The 22,546-nt window shown below is 43.7% G+C and overlaps 1 protein-coding gene and 1 long non-coding RNA gene across 2 annotated transcripts in view; both read left to right on the forward strand.

The window, feature by feature from the left end:
• Positions 1-22,546, forward strand: part of SEMA7A (semaphorin 7A (JohnMiltonHagen blood group)) — a 266,576-nt gene that overhangs the window by 160,287 nt on the left and 83,743 nt on the right. The gene's annotated exons all lie outside the window — the stretch shown is intronic.
• LOC138504244 (uncharacterized) lies at positions 10,487-22,440 on the forward strand. Its single transcript, XR_011279812.1, has 2 exons — positions 10,487-13,373; positions 19,376-22,440. It is a non-coding gene; the product is annotated as an uncharacterized lncRNA (long non-coding RNA).

The following is a 22,546-nucleotide window of genomic DNA, read 5'->3' on the forward strand; positions in this document are numbered from 1 at the left end:
TGCATAACTTGAATGGGGCTGTTCTCCTTGAATGTGTCTATTGATGGGGTGGCCTTCTCTTCCTTGATCACTCTAGTTGTTGGGCATTGCAGTGGGCATGGGCGGGCAGTGCAGTGCCAAGTGGCGCATAAAAGCCTCTATTGCCTGTGGGTATTACATGAAAGCAATACAATTGAACTGTTGGCACCTCACTATAAACAAGGGGTCAGAAGAGGGCATTGACCACTGTTGGGAGGACTGCTGCTGCTTCCCTCCCAAAATTCAGCAGGAGCGATCAGTGCCCCACTGCTGCTCACCAGTCAAGCTTGAGAGTGCTTAGGTGCTTAGTTTAAGTTTCTGTTATGATGGGTTCTTAGGTAATTGTACTCAAAAGGATATGCAGCCAAGTTGATAGTAGTCTTCAGTATTTTATTCAGTTACATAGTTCATCAGTTGTAACCAAGTCCATAACGAGATTAAGAGGAATATCAGCAGGGAGCCCACTGGCTCCCACCACCCAGGCTCACATATCTCAACTGCCTGGGGTGGAACCCATTCATACCCAAACATTCCAAGCTCACAGCAAACATTCCAGAAGTGACATCACTCAATCATACATCATCCAGGCAGGATGAATGCACAGGAAGAAATGCCAATCGCAACAGTTTCCAAGCAGCTTCTCCAACTGTCACGCTACAGGGTCTGACAAGTGTCCTCTGAGTAAAATCACCTAAACCTATGAAAACGGAGGTGGTAGCAGCCATATCACAATGGCGTTATATGCAGGGACTGGGCTGCAAAAGGTTGCATTGGCCCTAACCCCTGATATGCTCCTACGGCTTCCACTCAGGCCCTTAACTCAGGTGCAGGCCAATACCTTACATTATCGCCCTCCCACCCGGGCTGTAGCTCAGCATACTGTGGTCAGTTAAGAATGCCATGAGTTCAGGCTATATCATGTTTAAATGACAACAAAAAAACGTTTGACTAAGACGAATAGTAGGGCCTCCTAAGAGACATACATGCTTAGGTAGGGCACCATACAATTAATAACACAAAGAACCCCACACAGTATAAGAGTATTTGAGGAAACTTGTAGAACAATTTAAATTGGAGTCTACACCAGGCAATAAAGGCTCTTGAATAACCAATTTCCTCTGAAAAAACACACAAATTGATGTGCACAATTCAGTTTTTTTTAAATAAAATGCTGGATTTCAAATTAGATAGAAGCATCACCTAACAACCAATCCAAACACATGGTCATACATAATTTGCATAGTTTTTTGAAAGTCTCAGCCCTCTTCAGTTGAGGACGACCAAGTAGACGTCCATGCCATGCAACAGGGCTTTGCAACCTTTGGCTCTCCAGATGCTTTGGACTGTCACTCCCATCAGCCCTAGCAAGCATAGCCAATTGTAAGGGAGCATGGGAGTTGTAGTCCAAAACACCTGGGGAGCCACAGGTTGCAGACCCCTGCCATGCATGTTTCTATCTTTTCGCAATAAATATAGGGGCCAAAAACACTTTGACATGATACTCCTAAGGGATAGTCTACAGGAGAGCTGCCAACAGAGAGTGACCCCTCCAGAAGTTATCACACAAAGGGATGAATAGATTTCAATCTCTAAAGTATGGAAAAAGCATGGCTCTGAAGAGGCCATTTAGATATCTTGGGTGTATAAATAAAGTTGCCAAATGTGTGAAAGTTCCTAAACTGGGAACGACCAGGGCAACTGAACTGATTTATGGCATGGTGTCTGCCTAGGAAGGTTGACAATAATGCGTTACCTCTCTGTGCCAAACCAAGTGAGAAATACTCATTTGAATGTCAGTCTGGTCCCACTCACAGACAGTCCAGTCCTGAGCTGCCGGCTAATTCACCCCTGAACAAGAGTACCAACACTGACCACAGGCAGGCGCTGAATCTGCACAGGCCTATACAGCAATTTATTTGGCCTTGTACTTCAACAGTAGAACGAGACTTACATTTTTGCCATAGACTGAAATACTTAAGGGTAATCCAGACCTGGACCCCTTCCTTTCTGTGGCTAAAGAGAAACAACACCTCAGCTGCAGCTCAGCGATGACGCTGAATAAGGCATACACATGTTCCTGGAGTTGTTGATTATGCGATCTTGTGCCTGGCATTTCGGTGCGGGACTACTCTTGTCTGTGGACTAGACCAGACTGATATGTAAATGGATACTTCTCCTCATATAAGGAATAGCGGTGTAACATGCGATTGCAGACCCTGGAGAGATTAAACAATTTGCCCAGGATCACACACTTTTGTTAAATGGTGAAACTGGGATGTGGACAAGTTAAGGAACTGAGCACATCTTCCCAGATTTAGTTGATATAGATATTTATTAAGGTTTTGCTTTGCATTTCATGTGTGTAAATGACACTTTATTTTTAGCAATACCTTGCAAGCATACCACATTACATAATAAACCAGCCTTTTATAGTAAACTAACTATACACATTGTCGTAGAAATATGTTGAGCAATAAGAGCATGGCTTTAGTTTTAGTCTCCACGTCCTGCATGAAAAGTCACAATAGCATCATGCAGATTAATGTGAGCCTAACAAATCCCCTTGGGTCTTAAAGACAGTAATTATTTCATAAAGCATGCATCATTATGTACCCTTCTCACTTCTGACCGCTCCCTTCCAATCACATTTCTAAAGAGACATGAGTCGCTGTTAATAGTCCCCTCCCCATCTAAACAACAAGCCATTCTCTGTTTCTTTAATTGCTCAATTGCCATTTTTTCCAATTTCATAATCCTTGCGCAAAAGAAAAGGACCTGACTGCTGCTTCTGTTGGGTGAAGCAGGGAGTTGCCCGGGGTGCAGGTGCCTTGTGAGTGTGCAGAATCAGCTGTTGGCAGCGAGTGCTCCGAGACTATCTTCCAAAGTCGGACTGGAAGAGATTTGTTCTGTTTGTCTGTATTTTTCACTTTGTATTTCAATGAAAAAGAAATAGCAGCAGGACATTTTAAAAGGGAGAGTTTAGAGGTAGATGGTGGCAGAGATCAGTGAGTGGGTAATTGGGAGGCTCTGTTAGGGGATGTCCCTTAAGAAGTGTTGGATGATTAGAAATGGGGGGTACAGAGAGGCCTCCAGATAAGGGTCGTACTAGGCCTTTTTTTAATGCATGAAAATCTTGTAAATACGTCAGCTTTATTATTTTCCTGTGTACATTTACGCTCCGGTTTAGCGCAGATGGCAGTGCAAAGGTCAGGTTACTTGACAGAACCCAGAACGCTTCTTTTGATTTTTTTCTACATGGATGTAATTGCAAGCCATGGAGAAAACCTTCTGAAACAGATTTATTTTCTCTGAAGCCTTTAAAAAAAGAAACTGCACACTGTGAGAAAAGGAATTGTTTCTTTCTGTTCAGCTTCTGCTGTGTTTGGTGTAGATGCTCATTGAGCAATCAGAAGCACTGTGCATATTTATTTCCCTAGAATTTTAGAATAGTATAATAAGATGGAAAACTAAATTGCAATTGAGAATTGTTCCCAAGTGAAAAAACAGTTTTTCACAATTTGGTTTTTCAGAGTTCCTCTGCTGTGTGCATAATCATGCAGAGGCAGATCATTTTTACACTTATAATTTCATTTACACACTAATTGTAAAAAAAGTGTGTAAAATTATGAGTATGCACAGTCTAGTTTACATCCATTCAAACTTGCAGTCAATGGGGTACGTCAGTGGCAGCATAGTCTTTGCTCAAGAGTGAGTGATTGTCATTACACCAATCACACGTGTTATAGCCTCTCAAATCTTCAAAAATACACTTAAATCATCCAGAACCTGACTCTCCAGGAAGTGTACGCGCTATTAAAAATGACACAAATGAAAGTTACATTTTTAATTGAAATAGAAACTCACGAAAACCTGTCCCTCTGATAATCCATATAGGTATTTAACTTTATGCAGTGCTTCGTGCATAGCTCATCCAACATCTAGGCACTGTCATTTATTATAGATCAGTCTATACTCAGTTTACCGACGGTTGAAGGTTGCTAGCCAATAACATAGCTAGGCCGGTTGAGCACTCGTTGCTGCAACCTGTGCTTGATCTGTAGGTTGTAGGTTCGAATCCCGCCAAGGCCAACTCAGCCTTTTATCCTTTCGAGGTTTATAAAGTAGTACCAACTTTGGATTGGTGATAATTGTGATAAATATGTTCTATGTACAGGGCTTTTACAAAAGCGCTATATAAATAACAATTTGACCATGTGATTAGGTATAGAATTTAGCAGTCCTTGCCTCTCTGCACTGTTGTATCATAACATGGCATACCATTAGGTAGTCAAAAGACAATTCTGATATCGAACCTCAAAACACCCAACACGATCCAGGTTTGAGTTACTATGGGCCTCATTACGACCCAGGCGGAAAGGGGTTTACGGCAGCGTAAACAGCGCCGACCCTTACCGCCTGAGTACGAGGTCCCTTAGCGCCATGGCGGACTTAACACCTGCTTTTAGCAGGTGTTAAAATCCATGGCGCTAAGGGACCATGGAGTTAATTACGCCACCGTAATTTACGGTGGCGTAATTAACGCCTTCCCCACTCCCATTATGCCCTATGGGGCAAAAATGGGAATGGGGAAGGGTAAATGGGGATTGGGGACTTACCGCCCCGCCAAGGTCGGAATGGGGCGGTAAGTCCGCCAACCACCATGGCGTAAACATAGTTAACGCCATGGTGGTAAAGTCACGGCCCAGGCGGTAACTTACCGCCTGGGTCGTAATGAGGCCCTATGTAATTGGCTGGGTTTTTTTGTTTTCAGCATTCTAATATATAAAGGAGAGATCAAATGGCCAGACCTTAGAGAAATAATGAAAGATGTATTCTCTTCACAATGCAGAAAGCTGCCGCATGCTAATGATTTCCATACAGTTTTTGCACATGTCAGCTGGATGTCACATACATTTAACTCTCTTGCAAAGGAGAAAACTCATTTTTCCCCCAGGAAATAGCATTTACTCTCAAAGTTTAAAATAGGGAGTAAAATACTCCAACCTCAAAATCTTATCTGGAGCAACAAGGTCCATACTACGTGTGTTTGTTTTATTCATATTTATATAGCGCACATCAGCCCGAGGACATCGTGGCACTTGTTACAGTACAAAGCTTAGTTACATAGTCATGAGCACTATATATACAAGCTTTCAATAAAGTTATATTACATTTCTGTTTATATTACAGTATACATGGCAGGAGTAGAGGAGGCAGTCGTAGTGCTAGTTGAGGAAAGTGGTCTTGAGGTTGTTGCGGAAGGCAGAGATGGAAGTTTCAGCTCTAAGGGTGGCAGGGAGAGAGTTCCAAAGTTGCGGTGCAATATAGGAGAATATGTGAATTAAGTCTACAGCTGAAAAATCCAGGAATTATGTTATGCTCTCATTAACAAATATCTATATTAAAATAGAGCTGGAAAGGTGTTTGGCCAAGTGTCACAATTGCAAACTGGGCTCAAATATTGGCTTTACCACTTCTTTAAAGTGTGTGATCCAAGGCAAGTCATATCACCTCACTGAGCCAACATCGAGAGTCCCTAGAAGTGAATAAGGTCTTAGGGGATGAGCATCCCTCATGGTTTAATAGAGTTTTGTGGACAGTGAAAATGTTTTCTTTGTTGCATTATATTCACCATGCAAAGTAGTATTTGTTGTTTTCAAATGTCAGGGTTGCCCAGCGGAGCTTAATAACAGTTGCCAATGTTAAGAGAAATGTCAGTGCATAGAACTGATCAGACCGAATTTGCAGCTGAATAAAGACTACTGGCTGTGTTTATCATTTCAATTGTGAGCACATTGTTTGTTTAAGTAGGTTCAACTCTTTTGTGGCAGCAAAAGCTAGGAGTCTGCACTTTAGATAATTAATATATGCATGAGATAATGAAAGTGAATTATTTTGAGCGATTTTGTTGCCTACTGTGGAGTGTCTACTTTTTACTTGGTGAGTTCTTTAATTGCATTTTAATAAAGCCAGCTTTTGTTGATATGGTAGAGATTGTATATGTTGGGGTGGGGTTGCAGTGTGGGATTTGTGGTAAGGGGGCACTATATTGTCTAGAGAGTGCCCCATCGGCAGAATATGAGGATACTAAGAAGTGTGCAGTTCTGCATCAGCAGAAAAATTGGCACTCACTCTGGGCCTGAAGATCCTTAACTGCTATTTATATGTATGCTAATGCATGTTCCCACTATAAGCGCTTTGAGACTATAATAATGGTAAAAGGCGCTACATAATGACAAATACAATGCAATGCAATACCTGGGGCGCTCCTAAGGTTTGATTTGGAAAGTTGATTAAAATGGGAAGGGTTGCTACAATACCCAAGACATCTACAGATCTAAAAAGTAAATTTTGGCAGGTGATGGAAAACCAGAAGCGCAAACGATTGTTCTGCCAATATTGTGATCTGTACCAGCATGAATGCTTCCTATGTCCTTCACCTCCCACTTCAGATGTGACTTTTGGGGGCTTTTTTGTTTGCTCGTGTCCATGTTGCAGAGGGTCTGTGATAGAATACCCTGCTTTCATCTATCCTATTGATCTTGGCACTCACCCCCAGCTGTGAAATCAATCTCGTCAAATGCAGGAAAGGGGACCAGATGCAAATTCTGCCTTGATCTGAGTTTTTAGATCCAGTTTATTTATTTATTTGTGCATTTATATAGCGCATCTAACCCTGAGGCATCCGGGCGCTATTTAATCTCTGTACAAAAAGATTTCTTTCCAGGTTCTCAGGTTGCATGTTAAATTACTGGGCAGGTAAAGCTTGAGACAAGCACCTATGCCTGGGGTTTGCAATCTTTGTCTCGCCATCTTTTGGAATACAGCTCCCATCATCTCTAGCCAGCATTGTCAGTGGCGGGGGATCATGGTTGTTGTGGTTCAAAATATCTGGAGAGCCGCAGGTTGCAGACTGCTGATCTAAGTTGATTCTACGAAATGCTCTTTTGCGAAACCTCCATCTAGAATGTCTAAGAACTAAGCAAATGACATGCTTCAACAGTGGGGGCCAGAGTAATATGGGGCGAATGGAAAAAGTAAAACGGGGCTTGTTTATCAAAACAGGTATCAGTTCAATGTAAGAACCTGTGATATGTTTCTTTGGTGTGTTTATGCTCATGTGGCACTACAGAAGCAGCAGCACCTGCCAAAAGGTGCTGTACAGAACCATGGACAGTATTACATTGGTGTGGGATGTTCACACCTGGCATCCATTGGCAAGTGTGGATTTTGAACAATGTTGGTTGAATAGATGCAGATGGTCACACAGTGATTTTATGGAGCTGTAACTCACACAGCAACCCCATAACAAAGCCACTGATTCTTTGTGGAAATGCAGGACGAGCAGGTCCGAAGCTATGGGTGTCTGGCAGACAACCTGCAAACAATCCTCGGCTTCATCAAAAAGCATCCTTATGGTCGAATCCTACCTTCTCGGTCGCTCCCCTTTGAAGCCTAATGAGAGGTCATTGGTCCTGGAAGAGCTTGCGCTCAAACTGTAGGTAGGTACCCAAAGCTTCCCTCTAGTTCGTTTGATGAATTGTGCTTATTGGCTCGATGATATCTTTTGCAACCCTCAATTATCAGAGAACTTGCAGCCTAGCCATAGTACATGCTAGTAGATTGGGTGCATGGTAATCAAAAGAAAAAATAAATTGGTATAGAATTCAAAGGGAAGCCTTGTAAGAGAGTCCAAGTGGTTCTAACACTCTGCCAGACTTGCATTCAGGTAATACAACGTATTGCAAGGTTGGCATTCGGTCCCTAAACCAGTTGCATGCAGTGGGAGATGGCCGCGAATTGCGTGCTGGGGCCATTTTACTCTGGCATTCTTTTCATGGTTTACCCCCATGTCCATTTATTTCCTTTGCCCCATTCATGCTTTCTTCGCTTTTGGGGGGCTCTCTGTTTGGAGGGGAGACCTACATACCCTCCCTACCTTTTTGTTTTTTTGAATCTGCAGGAATGTTACAGGTGAAAACAACATTGCCACTGTAAAATGACCCGGCATTATGAATGGCAATCTTTGTAGATGCTCAATCCAGGCCACAAATCTGCTCTTTTTTATACACATTTAATTCATCTTATCTCACACATATTGGGTGCTATGTTTCAGACAGAGAAAGACTGTATGAACCCCTTACAGCCATCTCCCAGCCAATCCACCCCCAAAAATGTGTCAACAGAAATCCATTCTTTATTGGGAAGATCTACCCAATTCTAGCAGGAAAAAAAAATCCAAAATGGCTGAGCGTAAAATCCCCCATTTTATTCGTCAATGTTTCCCGGCTGGTACTTGTTCGCTTGGAAATATCGTTTTTTCTAGAAACATGGGTCATCAAAACCTGCTATTTAACCCAATGATATTAATACTGCTAAATCTATTAAACTTCTTACTTACAGTATTTTAAAACCAGTGCCAAGTGTTCCAGATGCTTTGCTTTTCCAGGTGTATGTCTAGACCATTTGGAACATGTTCTGATTAGCCGCTTCATAAAGAGGAACAGTCTTGATAAATCTATCCTGGGTAATTTATGACCATTTATCAGTTGACAGGTTTTGAGAAGGTCATTACAAAATGAGTGTCTCCAACAACATGATCAATGGGATCTTTCAAGATCCTATCAGTCTGATTTCCACCCCGTACAGAGATGGCTACTCTCCATCCTTTCCAGTGACTGATACCGGAGCCCCCTGCTCGCATGCATTGTTGGATATCTCTGTGGCATTCGATCGCGTGGACCTTGAGACACTCCGGTTCAGCCTTGGCATGGATTGATAATGGGGGTGTAATCCTGGGTTGGTTCAATCCTTTCTAACATATTTCAGCCTGCTCAGCTGGCATCCTCCAGGTCATCCTCTTTCCTGGAGCCTGCGGAGGGCCTCGGGGTCCATTCTTTGTCTTTCAGTAGTTATCCTTTACATGGAGCCGCTGGGCTATCTGATTTCCATCTGCAGTGTCTCCATCAATGTGTACGTGGACGACATAAAACTGTTACTAAGTATCTCATCTCTGGATGATGTAGAAAGGTGCCTCTGTCAACGAACCCTGGCGGGCCCAAGGCCATTTTTTGTTTCATTCTTTAAAGACAAACGGAGGCACGCACAACAAAGGCTTTCCACCTGTCCTAAGCCTGTCCAGAGCCGAAGGAGCCGAGAGCCATGGAACTCTGTCGGCATACTGCTCTAGGTAAGCGCTTGCCCTCTAAACTAATGACACCTTATTAAATCGCGCCATCGCTCAAAAAATAACTGCCCTACTCGCTATACAAACCCACGGAGGTTACTCTATAAGACATGGAATTCCCAGACTTTGCCACATCATTAGCACGGTTGCGCACCTTAAGCGTATATTGTAAAAACATTTTTTGGCTCCACTCTGCACACTTGAACTCAGCAAATCAGACACCCCTATGTCTACTGTAATGTACTGTGAAAAACCGATTATGTCCGATGTAGCTGAGGCTGCACTGTTGCAACACATCTGCACACAGCCACATACACTGCAACAAGATCCGTGTTTGTGCTCCGAATTAGCATAACCTGTTAGTTACTAAGGCAAGTGCCCAAACCCACAGCTGCATTGACTCAGCTTGCCCCTATGACATGCGCAGTTTAAGAAAGCCCTATTCACGATTCAATGCACTTTAGCCCAACTGTTATACTTGAATCTAGCTGCTGCTATATGTACTTTAGCCACTTTGCCCTCTTGTACTTGGATGTATAGGTATACTCTGGTTGCTATTCAATACATTTTAGCCTAATTGTTATACTTGAATCCAGCTGCTGATATATGTACTTCAGCCATCTTGCCTTATTTCAAACTAGGTGTTACACAACACAGGTCCATTATACCAAAGCACACTGCCTAACTGGTGCTAACCAAGGCTATTCTCCGGCCACCCAACACTCTCAGCCCCTCTACCTAATATGTGCCCATTCACCACCAACCTGCTTGGATGCTTCTTGATCCTCCTAAACACTGCAGTACAGCTCAAGATGGCTTCATACTTACCCAACACGCCATCCCCAACTGGACTTAACAACCCTGAATCAAACTTAGACATAAACATCCCTCAACCAATGCCACCCATTAGTCTCCCTCATGCCACTATAGACAGGAACCTAGGTCTCAGAGCTAGACTAGCTAAAATTTGAGCCCCTTGCCCGCTCACTGCCCACTATACGGAACCCCAGAGCGCCGCCGCCTAGGCCCAATCCCTCTACAAAAACCCCTAATCCACCCCAAAACCGCAACTCTACACTACCTCACAACTCCTTCATTCACGGCACTCCTGAATCAACACAGGACAAGCGTCATACTACTACTCCTAAAAAAACAGATAGCCCCAAAATTAAGGGAGCCCTGATCAACGCCAGATCGGTAGTAGCTCATGCTACAGAAATAGCAGACCTAATCCTTACAGAAGACCTTGACTTCCTTGCTATTACTGAGACCTGGCTTCACCCAGCAGCAGGCCCCATGCTCATGCTGGCAGTCCCAGATAACTACTCTATCCTGAGACAAGATCGCCCCGACGCCAGAGGAGGGGGTGTCGCCATTATCCATAAGTGTAGCCTTACCATGAGACTAGCAACTCCTTCCACTATCCTATCATGCGAAACACTCTCAATCAAAGTCCCACTTACCAATACCCAAACTCTCAATATCTATCAGATCATCCGCCCACCAGGCGCCATTGGCACCTTCGATGAAGACCTGAATTATATTCTATCCAGAAATCCTAAGACCTCTACTCAAGTTCTCACCCTGGGAGACTTTCATTTAGGCTATAATGACCGGGAAGACCACATCGCTAGTATTATAGCTAACACCCTTACTGAACTAGGTTTCACGCAAAGATGCACAGCACCCACTCACTCAAAAGGTAGAACACTTGACTGGGTAGCTGATTATAACTGCCAAGTGAATATCACAAATATCTCACCCCTGACCTGGACCGACCACCATCTAGTATCGTTCATACTTTCTACTGACAGACCGACTCCTCCGCCTACAATTACGGCCCCACCGGCTCTCACTAGAAACAAGTACAACATGACAGTAGAAAGACTCATCCCAAGCCTACTTCCCACACTCAATACACTCTCTGACAACCTCGACCCGGACATCTTTGTCGAAGAATACAACAAGATTATGGCCACCTCGCTGGACCTCATCGCCCCCCTCAAACTCAGACCAAGTAAACCAAAAACACACCTCAACAAATGGTACACACCATTCCTCAAAAACCTTAGGCAGCAGAAAAGAAACTGTGAGGCCACTTGGAAAAAATCCCCTTCAGTCGCAAACAAACTCAAACTTACCAAAATAGCCGCACTCTACAAAAAGAAATTTACTTGGCTAAACAAACCTCCTTTGACTCTCGCATATCCCAAGCTAAATCCAACATGAAAGAAATCTTCTCTATCCTTAAAGAAATAGAAACCCCCATAGTACCTCCTGACACCTGTACCAAAGATAAAAACTAGTGCTCAGAAATTCAAAGTGCCCTAGCGAATAAGATCACGACCTTACAAAGCAAAATCTCCAGTAAAAAACCCTCCCTTAATGTCACTCTTCCCCCAAAAATCCTGGACAAACCCACGCCCACAGATATCATCTGCTTCAAGTTCTCCAAAGTCAATACACTTGAATTTGAAAAAATAATTTTATCCTTGAAACCATCCAATTGCCAGGGAGATCTGTGCCCAGCACAGCTTATCAAAGACGCTGCCTGCAAACTCTCCCCTTTCATAACGAAACTGATCAACGCCTCCTTCACCACCGGTTCCATTCCCGCCAATTTAAAAAATTCTTGGGTACGACCACTACTAAAAAAACCTACACTTGACCCAGCCACACCCACTAATTATTGACCCATAACAACCGTCCCCTTCTTACTGAAAATTCTGGACAAGGTTGCCTATGTACAAATACAGAAGCACCTGGAAGATCACCAACTACTATGATCCAGACAATCAGGGTTCCGCCCTCAACACAGGACTGAAACCGCACTCATCAACTTAAAAGCTCAGATTGACATACTCAGAGACAATGGACAAGCTGCCCTACTCCTCCTCCTCGACCTATCTGCAGCTTTCGATCTGGTTGATCATTCTGTCCTATGCTCACACCTCCACTCCTCAGCGCACTTCTCTACTGAGGCTATCACCTGGATCACATCATTCCTTAACGGCAGAACCATGAGGGTCTTCTCTCCCATTGCTGCAGCAGACCCCATACCCATCACCTGCGGTGTACCACAGGGCTCTTGTGTCTCCCCTACTCTGTATAATATATTTACCAAGCCCCTCTGTCAAACTAGAAATTATATCGTGCCTCCTTTTGCTATGAATATATGTATATTGGCCTACGCCAAGCTGCTAACAAGCTGCTTATAAACTACATGTGAATAAACTCGCATTGCAAGGTCCTGACCTTAGAAACCATGTAAACTGTCATTTTGGGTCAAGCCGCCATTTTAGGTTTTCTTGCTCTATAAAGTCACCATGTGAGCTAAAATGGTAGCCTATGTTATTCAGAACAGAACTCGATTGTCATGACCTCTGTACAGCTAATGTATAACTTGCCTGCAGGTCACTTGTTAGGGTCATGTGCTGAGACCTTGTCCTTCTGCTGACCTGTGTGCAATGTATTACCTGTATCACCGAAACTGATCTATAATTGAATGAGAACACCTGCTTAACTATATTGTATAAATTAAGTCCCGCATTGTAATGTTAGGCCTAGAACATACATTATTACCATTTCTTCTTGTTAATGTATAAACCTAAGATGAACTAGATTTGACCTGGCAAGGGACTTATAAGCAGTAACTTATTTATGGAATGGTTAACCTGAAGAAAGGCTGGACAACAGGCTGGAGAAATGTATAAAAGCCTGACTGTTTCAATGAATATTTGCACTCACTGAGCACACCGAACCACGCCGGAGTTTGCTGCGTTGTACTGAGGGTCGATAGCTATCTGAATTTTGTTCTGTTCTTTTGTAACTGGATTCAGTATAAAATAAAGTACTTTGTATGTTCCTTTGTAACCTGTGTTTGGTGTGTTTCCTTTTTGGTTACCCTGCCTCATATCATTTCCTTGTTTTCACAGTTGGCGCCCGGAATAGGGACCCTCAAGATTGATGCCGGATTATTGAAGGTTGACGCACGCTATCGGACCGGGATCGGACGGTGTGACATAACGGGCCCGACTGAACGAGACGCGACACCTCAACAGCGCTGCACGATCCGTTCCCTGGACGATAGCCGTGTGGTCTGAGACGGCATCTTGACGAGGGTCAATTTTTTGAGGCGGGCAGATTTGCCGAAATCACCATACACAAGGTAAAATTTGTTAGGTAAGTCCTTTGTAAACCGATGGGTCCTCCTTAGGTTTGGTCAGGTGAGTCGTTACCCGACTCTTAATTCAACCCTGACAATTTGAATTTGGCGCATTGTATCTGCAGACACAATTATTGACCAGGTAACACCGAGTATTTGAGAAATGCCTGAGAAATTGTCTAGCTGCTTTAGGGCATTATTCCGCAGCGATAGACAATCTTTGGAATTTAGCCGTCCGGCACAGCAGGAGGGGTCGCCGGCATGTACTATGTACTGTAAGCATGGCATTGGAAGTGTAGTATTTAATAACATTTGGCACAGACAAACCAGACATGCCTCCGAACTTCAGTGGCCAGTCAATGGTAGTTTTGAGATCCCTCGTATTGAATATTTAGAGTCAGTCTTGTTAAAAAAGAAGGCCAGACCTGCAGCATTTGAGGTTTTGCAAAATTGGAAAAAAGAAGCGTTGCAGCAGCTTAAAAGTAGGGAAAAACATGTGCGCCGTCATAAAACAAATGCTGAAAAGGCGTTGTTATATGATCAGGACAAACAGTCTGAGTCGGTTAGGAATATGGACAGGGCCTTCTCACTCGGTATTCAGAAAATCTATCCTTCTAAAGATCTTCATGTTTCTGATGAGTTTATCGACAAATTGTTAAATGAACGAAGGCCTGGTGCCTCTGCACCCCCTCCGTATGTTCCTCTTCCTCCTGCTGTACCTCATCCTGCTGTTATTCCTGCTCTTCCTGCTCAACCTGTTGTTCCTATTCCTCTGGTTGTTGTTCCTCCATCTGCTCCTCTGCCTCTTCCCATTGCACCAGTAATAGTACCTCCATTGAATTTGCCTGCACCCTCACTCCCAAGTAGTTCTGTACCGCTTGTAGTTGATCATGGTGCAGGGTCGAGGATTGTTACTCGTAATACTGTTCCTACAGAAAAGAAACAGGATTTGTTTGCATGGGCTAAGCATTGTATGGAGAGAGATGATCGAGCTAATGTTCCTGCCACACTTTCTAATATGGATAATTTTCCTGAGAAAAATGTTTTCATTGAAGGTTTAGGGATTCATTATATTAAATATTAAATAATGCAGACCTCCCACAAGGGTTGAGGGACCTGAATACTTTAGCGTTTTCAAGAGACACTGTGGAGAAGGTACATGAGCATGTTGAGAGGATATTTGAGTATAGAAAGGAGTTGGAAAGGTTACGGAATGAGGATGACGAAGAAGAAAGTGTGTATGTACAGAAACGATTTCTTCCGTGTCGTAAATCGACATCTGAGGAGGCGCGAATTTGTACAAAAGATGCGATTAGATGGATTTCAGACATATCGATAACTCCAGTTGAGGTATATGACACATAAAGTCAATATATGCTAGACATGCAGAGGAAAGTGATACAGGTAATGGTAGAGTACCTGCAGGATGAATGTTTAAAGAGAAAGGTTAGTTGTCCCACAGAGTTATTGAGCATTTATAAGAGAGCCTTTTCACTTGACACTTCTTCAACTGCTTTAGCGCTCGACTTAGCTCTGTTGCTTAGTAAGCGTTTGGAGTTGCCTACATCTCAGTTGCCTATGAGAGAGGTTCCTCCGACATTTGTCCCAAAGGTTGAGATTCCTGCTAATGCTGCAGCAGGTACACCTGCTGTGGACATTCCTGCACATTATGTATCGCAGTTTGTTCACGTCCCGTTTTCACGACAGGAAGTGAATACTATTGGACAAACTATTCCTGACATTAGGAAAAATCCGACAGGGTTCTATAAAGAGAGAGTCCGTTTTGCAGTCCTCAGTGTTTACCCTAGGCGACATTGATTTGCTATTCCCTGTACTCCTGCCTGTAGATTTGTGGAAACCAGTTAGAACTATAGACGATGTACCAGGGTTGGGAGATACATGGGCTAACATAGTTAAGCTTGATGGGGAAAGGCCAGCTGGTGAGAGACCACCTCAGGTGATACTAACTTTGCCTGACAGAATCATTGCAAAACTGAAAACTATAATCCCCGAAAAGAGAATTATTTGGGACAAGTTTACGGCCTGTGTCCAAGGAAAATCTGAGGGTGCTACCGAGTTCTTTAATCGGTTCGAACAGGTATTCTCGGATTTCAGTGGACAAGACTTAGGCACAGAGTCTGGGAAAAGATTATTTGTGGACACATTTGTACGTGGATTGCTGCCTGACATCCAGTCACAAATTATGTCTTCTGAGAGCGCTTGGCAGGCGAAATCCCAATCAGTAGTACTGCACATGGCTCAGTACTACGAGAACCGTGTCAATAATGAAAAAGATAGAGTCGAGAAGAGAAAAGGTGATTTGAAGACTAAAGTATTGTTACAGCAAATTGTTAGAGGCCCCAGAGGGGGTAGTTCGCAGATTAGAGGTCAGTATGTTCCACAAGGGAATGTGCCCTTGGGTCCTGTGAATATTAACCAGTGTGCCTATTGTCGCCAGGAGGGTCATTGGCGTGCACAATGCCCCGTCCTTCGACAGAGGTCGAATAACACATTTGGAAATATGGGTAGATGATCCAGAGGTCGGCCGGGTGTAGGGGGCCCTGGTAGAGGCCAGTTTTCGCAGGATCCCCAACAACCTTTTTCACAGGATAATCAGACTTCGAGTGTGGATACTAGAAACATATTTGATCATCCTTCTGCTGCATATCTATCTGAAGAGCTTCCTTTTGATGATATTTTGTTTCGTTAGGATTGCCCGAAGCTGTGTTTGGAACCTACACCTATTCCCGTTAATCAGAAAGGTCCCTACGTTGAAATGGTAGTGGGAAATAGGAAACATCCATTTTTGATAGACACTGGAGCACAGAAGTGCTCCATTGATCATTCTCGGGTTCCAAACATTCCACTGTCAGGGCAAACCAATGTTTCTGTAGGGTTTACTGGCACACCAGTCATTTGTCCGGTTTCTTCACCGGTACCTATTTCTTTGGGTCCCTTTACAGACCACTGTCCATTTCTCTTGACTTCGAATTGTGGAGAGAATTTGCTGGGGTTGAATCTGTTGAAGGAATTAAATGCGGTAATTCATTGTTCTTCTGATGGAGTGCGTTGGACGATTTCACCACAGCAATGTTCTGTTTCGCAATTCTTGACTAGACCTTTGCCGCCAGAATTCAGTAATGTACCAGAGTGTTTGTGGGCAGTTGATGACAATGATGTCGGTGTTTTGCAGATTGAGCCTGTTAAAATAGTTTTGAAACATGGAATTAAGCTGCCCCGTATTCCACAGTATAAGATCTCAGTTGAAGGCGAGCAAGCTTTGAAGAGCATTGTTTCCGATGTTGTGCATCGTGGGGTGATTGAGGAGATTGCAGGAAGTTTGTGCAATAGTCCGATTTTACCCGTGTACAAAAAAGGTGATAATGCAATTCCATTTCGTTTTATAATTGATTTACGTGCCATTAATAAAGTCGTCGCTCCGCAATTTCCAATTGTGCCTGATGTGACGACAATATTAACCATGATTCCAGCTATGGCTACTCACTTCAGTGTTGTGGAGCTAAAGAATGCTTTCTTCAGTATTCCTATACATGAGGATAGTAGATACTTGTTCGCGTTCACCTTAGGGGGACGCTCATTCACATTTACTCGTGCTCCTCAAGGTTATACTGAGAGTCCTAGTATTTATAGTAGGGCTTTGAAAGAGCAGCTTGATACCCTTGGATTGCCCCCTACTTGTATGTTGCTTCAATATGTTGATGATTTGCTTTTAGCCTCTGACTCTGAGAGCTCTTGTAAAGAGGGCACTGTGTTGTTGCTCATCCATCTAGCTAAGCATGGTCACAAAGCTTCGCTTAAAAAGTTTCAATATTGTTGCCAGGAGGTCGCCTATTTAGGCTATCTCCTGTCAAAGGAGGGAAGAAGATTGACACCTGAAAGAATAAAACACATTTCTGGCATGTCTGTCCCAAATACACAAAAGGAAGTTAGAGCCTTGATAGGTATGGCTTCTTACTGTAGGTTATGGATCCCAAACCTCTCACCAGTGATAAAACCGATGTTGGCCTTGACGAAGAAGGGTATTTCTTCGCCATTGCCATGGAATACGGAGCATCAACATTCATTCGAGTTGCTCAAGACTGCATTATGTTCGGCGCCAGTTTTGGGCACACCGAACTATGAGAAGGCCTTTGTGTTGTTTGTGCATGAATGTGATGGATGTGCTTTGGCTGTATTAACACAGGAACATGAAGGGAAGAATAGGCCATGCAGTTACTACTCTTCCGCCCTTGATCCTGTTGCATGCGCTTTGCCAAGATGTTTGCGTGCTGTCGCTGCTGCGTCTGTAAAACAGAGTGAGGGAATGGTCCTAGGCCATGATTTAACCCTGATGGTGCTTCACTCTGTAGATATTCTATTGAACAAAACCCAAACGCAACACCTCACTTCCGCACGACTGACAAGATATGAATTAATCTTGTTTGCTCCCCACATTCAAATTAGGAGGTGCTGCGTTCTTAACCCGGCTGAACTCCTACCTTTCCCGCAAAATACTGTTTGCGGTGACGAAGAGTCACATGACTGCCTGTATACTACTGAACAAGATACAAAAGGCAGAGTTGATTTGAGGGACACTCCTTTGGATAACCCACAAGGGGAGCTGTTTTGTGATGGCTCCTGCTTCAAACTACTGGATGGTACATCCACAGCTGCTTATGCAGTCACTACATTGAGTACGGTTGTGGAGACCAAGAGAATTACGCATAACTCTGCGCAGGCCGCAGAGATTATAGCATTGACTCGAGCTTGTGAGCTTTCCGAAGGGCTAACAGTAAACATATATACTGATAGCCAGTATGCCTTTGGGGTGGCTCACAACTTTGGGAGACTTTGGTCAGAGAGAGGGTTTTTAACTTCGCATGGCACCAAGATCCAACATGGCTCCCTGATAGTACAATTGCTTTCAGCGCTTGCGCTCCCTAGTCAGTTAGCAATCATTAAGTGCGCAGCAAGATGATGTAGGGAAAGGGAATGCTTTCGCTGATCAAATAGCTAGACAAAGTGCCTCTGATCTCTTCACGGAGATGTATGTTTCAAGGGAGACTGTAGATGCCTATGCAATGGATGAGGGTGTTGGGTCTGTACGGGATATCCAAGCCGATGCCACATTAGAAGAATCCAAGAGGTGGGCTGAGGGCTTGGGGAAACTCGATGATGATGGGTGTTGGGTGGACATGGTTGAAGGGAAATAGTTGCTTTCTAATGCCTATATAGAAATGCTGGTTACCATGGCACACGGTCCCACACATGTGTGCGCTCAACAGATCACGAGAATGTTAGAGAAAGTCTGGGTAAATGATAAGATTTCAAAAATTGCCCAGCATTATGTCCAAAATTGCATGATTTGCCTACAACACAATGTGGGAAAGGGGACAGCAACTCCAAGAGGTAGCTTTGGGCCTCCTTCTGTCCCGTTTGAAGTGATTCACTTTGACTTTATTGAAATGGAGCGATGTAACAATCTAAAATATGTCCTTGTGGTCATTTGCGCCTTTCGTAAGTGGGTCGAGGCTTTCTCTGTTAAAGATGCTACAGCCATGACCACTGCAAAGACCATGTTAAAGGAATTCTTCCCACATTTCGGTTTGCCGAGAGTTATCTGGTCGGATAATGGTCCGCATTTTATCGCTGCTGTAATTCTACAGATATGTACGGCATTGCAAATTGACAAACGATTCCATTCGGCCAGACATGCTCACAGCGCCGGATTAGTGGAAAGACACAATGGTATCATAAAAAACAAGCTCGCTAAGACGTGTGCCGGCACCAAACTAAAATGGCCGGACGCCTTACCGATCGTGTGACTTTCAATGCGGACAACCCCTCAAACTAAGATTGGGCTCTCTCCCTTTGAGGTGGTAATGGGGAGACCTGCTAATATTTGGGGTTTGCCTAAAAGCTGCGCATTGCGCAATGTAGAAAATGTACTTCTCTCCGACTATTGTAACCAATTGACTAAAAACCTGTTTTCAATTTATCACCAGGTGCGAGAGGCATTGCCGGTGAGGTACGAGGGCCCCGGTCACAGTCTACGACCAGGGGATTGGATCCTCGTTAAATCCTTCGATAGAGCGTCTTGCCTCGCACCACGTTGGAGGGGCCCCTACCAGGTGCTCCTGGTCACTGAGACTGCGGTGCGGGTAGGAGGACGTCGCCACTGGATCCACGGCAGCCACACCAAACGGATCCCACACCCGGTGCCATACGATACAGAAGACGCAGAACCCCTTTCTGATATTGAAACCAACGTACCCGAAACAGCAGACGGTGGAGAGAGAGTTTCGGAGGCCGTTCCGGAAGTTGTAAGGCCCGACAAAACGGCCTTCTTGCCTCCTTGCTCTCCCACTGTATTGTTTGTGGATCATCCATCTTCTGATCCAACTTCCGTTCACTCGCCACTTCCTGTGGGAAGTGACGACATCCTGTCTGCTGATTCTTTTGCACCGGAAACTTGCAAGTATAATCTCCGCCCAAGGAGATAGGTTTGCAATATGGCTCTTGATGTACAATTGAAAGAATTTGAGGGCTTGCCTTTTTTTGGCCCAATTGCATAAAGGGTTCTGCTGGCTAAGGGTTGTGGGAAAAGACATTAAGAAGACGCGCGACCGGAGTCGCCAGCAAACAAACAATTGGTGTTTCTCGATTGAAGACGACAATGCCCGCATCCGCTACCGTTCGTACTGAACTTTTGGACAAAAATGTGACTAGGAGAGACAATGAGCAGATATGTATTGGGGCCCCGAAAACTTTTTGTTGTCTACTTGTGATGATCACGGGACTTTTAGTAACTGTTGGTTGTGGGTTTTGGTGTTTGGAGAGAATGTACCCTTTGAATGATTTCCTACCTGTTGAAAATATAACTGTTGTTCCCACTCCTTCTGTGCAACTACATACCTTGTCACCTAGAGATCTTTTGCATAGACGGAATTATCAAAATAACACTCTACTTCTAATTATGAATGCTACCCATGCAATCTTTAACAGAACCAATTGTTGGATCTGCACGCATTTACCGCAACATGGGGATAAGGGGCTAGGTTGGTATATTCACCCTTTACCTTTGACAACTGCTTGTTATGCTTCACTTAGAGCACTGTTCTTTGGCCGATGGAACGCTAGCATCTCGGGGAACTTTGATGGCACTAATTTGAATAGTTTTGAGAAACGTGTTCTGACTCCCCTGGGATGCTCGCTTTTCGCAAATAGGAGTAAGCTCAATATTGCTTCTATTAGGCCTTCTGATAGACTGTCTCCTCCTTTCCAATCTTTGATTTCCTTTAAAATGGCTCTGATAGGCAATAAGGATGACGTGCCTCCTTCTTATACTGTTAACCATAGCCCCGATTCAGTTTCTTTCTGCATACAGAGGAATGGCACCCGGTCAATGGGAGATTTTAAAGGTTGTGCCAATGTTGCAAATTTGACTGGGGAAGACAGACCTTTGTATGTAGGCGAAGCTATCTATTTTGTTTGCGGTAATGTAGCATTTCCATGGTTGCCCAGGGATTGGCAGGGAACTTGTTATCTAGGAATCCTGTTACCTGGGGTGTTTATAGCAAGTACTGTAGAGGTTTCGAAGGCTCGTCCATGGCGGGACGAGAATGGTGACACTCCAGCACAGGTTTTAGGAGATGTAGCGAAATCATTCCTTCCATTCTTTGGGCAAATAGTGAATTCTGAGGATATCAGGAAATTAGCGAGAGTACTGGAGAGAACCATCAACCGGACCACAGATATACTCTATAATATGACTTTAGAGCAGAAAGCGATCAGATTGGTAGCGCTTCAGAACCGGATGGCATTAGATGTCATTCTGGCTGAACGTGGTGGAGTATGTAAACTAGTGGGGTCCGCTTGCTGTGTTTTCATATCGGATTCCTCCCCAACTATTTTTAAGGCAATACAGAATCTGCACATTCTTAGTTCAGAAGTGCATGTTCCCGAGGGAAATTGGGATCTTAGCGCTTGGTTCTGGGACTTCTTGCGGTCTTGGGGTTGGAAAGTGCTTTCAGTCTTGCTGATTATTTTGGGAATTCTGCTATTTCTTTGTTGTTGTATCCAATGTCTACCAAGTATATGTTCAATGCTAGGGGGATGTTGCGCTCAGGCGATAGGTACAATAGGACATAAAGTGTATGCCCCGGATAAAACCTCTAAGGAGTATGTACTGAAAGAGATCTTAGTAAAAGATCTAATGGCGATAGATATTTCTGACAGCTATTCAGGGTGTATGGACGATGACACATGGAGTTATTTGCAGGGAGATCAGAAGTAGTTTAGCACTTGGCATAGGCCAAAAGGAGGGTTTGTCAAACTAGAAATTATATCATGCCTCCTATTGCTATGAATATATGTATATTGGCCTACGCCAAGCTGCTAACAAGCTGCTTATAAACTACATGTGAATAAACTTGCATTACAAGGTCCTGACCTTAGAAACCATGTAAACTGTCATTTTGGGTCAAGCCGCCATTTTAGGTTTTTTTGCTCTATAAAGTCACCATGTGAGCTAAAATGGTAGCCTATGTTATTCAGAACAGAACTCGATTGTCATGACCTCTGTACAGCTAATGTATAACCTGCCTGCAGGCCACTTGTTAGGGTCATGAGCTGAGACCTTGTCTTTCTGCTGACCTGTGTGCAATGGATTACCTGTATCACCGAAACTGATCTATAATTGAATGAGAACACCTGCTTAACTATATTGTATAAATTAAGTGCCGCATTGTAATGTTAGGCCTAGAGCATACATTATTACCATTTCTTCTTGTTAATGTATAAACCTAAGACGAACTAGATTTGACCTGGCAAGGGACCCTAGAGCAGTAACTTATTTATGGAATGGTTAACCTGAAGAAAGGCTGGACAACAGGCTGGAGAAATGTATAAAAGCCTGACTGTTTCAATGAATATTTGTACTCACTGAGCACACCGAACCACGCCGGAGTTCGCTGTGTTGTACTGAGGGTCGATAGCTATCTGAATTTTGTTCTGTTCTTTTGTAACTGGATTCAGTATAAAATAAAGTACTTTGTATGTTCCTTTGTAACCTGTGTTTGGTGTGTTTCCTTTTTGGTTACCCTGCCTCATATTATTTCCTTGTTTTCACACTTCGATGATATGGATCATCTCGGTATCACCTACACTAACTATGC

Source organism: Ambystoma mexicanum, chromosome 11, assembly GCF_040938575.1.
Source record: "Ambystoma mexicanum isolate Mex_15411 chromosome 11, UKY_AmexF1_1, whole genome shotgun sequence".
In the NCBI taxonomy this organism is placed as follows: Eukaryota; Metazoa; Chordata; class Amphibia; order Caudata; family Ambystomatidae; genus Ambystoma; species Ambystoma mexicanum.